This window comes from Syngnathus acus, chromosome 19, assembly GCF_901709675.1.
Source record: "Syngnathus acus chromosome 19, fSynAcu1.2, whole genome shotgun sequence".
Classification (NCBI taxonomy): domain Eukaryota; kingdom Metazoa; phylum Chordata; class Actinopteri; order Syngnathiformes; family Syngnathidae; genus Syngnathus; species Syngnathus acus.
The window spans coordinates 1,558,273-1,559,395 of record NC_051103.1 but is presented as its reverse complement, the minus strand read 5'-3'; the positions used below and the strand labels follow the sequence as shown (position 1 = coordinate 1,559,395).

The window sequence follows — 1,123 nt, the reverse complement described above, 5'->3', positions numbered from 1 at the left end:
AACCGCAGCGCGCTGTGCTCTCACTGTTGCATTGCTTTAGGAGCGTCTTTGTGTTTTAGGATGGCTTTACTGCTCCCACTTGCTTCCTTTGGAGGCATGATTAGAGTTGTTGCAATCCTCAGAGTAACAAGAATGTAATAACGAACGGAGTCAGTGGGCATGCGGGTCCTCTCGGCTCGCGAGATTCGACAATCGAATTTCGTTTGACATCCGGAGCAAAAAATTCTCAAATTTTTTGTTCTAATACTGATTTGTTCGAGAACCGGGACGTTCGAAAACCGAAGCTCCACTGTGCAACAATTTAACACCAACTTTCGACGAGGATGGGATTTGAACCCATGCGTGCAGAGCACAATGGATTAGCAATCCATCGCCTTAACCTCTCGGCCACCTCGTCTTGTTCATCCAGTGTTGACAATACACGTTATGTACGTTGTGCCAAGATACTTTGTGAAGACTGAAAATCCGACGAGGATGTGATATGAAATGATGAGTGGAGAGCACAGTGGAGTAGCAACCCATCGCCTAAATATCTTTTTTTAGGGCTGGCTGCCACGAGGCAGCGGTAGACACACAATTATGACCCTGAAAGGACACGTCCAAACCGGCTATGATATTAATCAGATTTCATTAATCACTGAAATGCAGTCCTCAGGTCCATGTTATATTCGCTACCAATCGGAATGTAACGAAGCTGTTTCTACCCAGTCACGAACTGGGGACTTTTCGCGTGTTAGGCAAACGTGATAATCACTACACTATGGAAACATCTGCTACAGTGGTGCACCTTACTTACTGGACCAAAGGTGAGTGCTACTGGGCGCCAAGGGCACCCGAATCATCACTATTTTAGATCTTTACGGTTACTCCCTCATTCATTCACATGTTTGGTGAAACCTCCCCAAATCCCCACTCAAACATGCAAAGCATACGATTCGACATGAAAGCAAATCCATTTGTACCATATAAGGACTTTTGACTTGTGATCTGGTGCTCCCTGTGTGGAGTTTGTAGGTTCTCCCCGTGCCTGCGTAGGTTTTCCCCGGGTTTTCCTCCCACATCACAAAAACATGCTTGGTCAGCCGATTTAGTAATCCAAACTGCCCATAGGTGTGAGTGCAAG

At 46.0% G+C, this 1,123-nt stretch overlaps 1 non-coding gene across 1 annotated transcript; it reads right to left on the bottom strand.

Moving 5' to 3' along the window:
- Positions 1-315: 315 nt before the first annotated feature.
- trnas-gcu lies at positions 316-397 on the bottom strand. The gene has a single exon. It is a non-coding gene; the product is annotated as a tRNA-Ser (tRNA).
- Between the last annotated feature and the right edge of the window lie 726 nt (positions 398-1,123).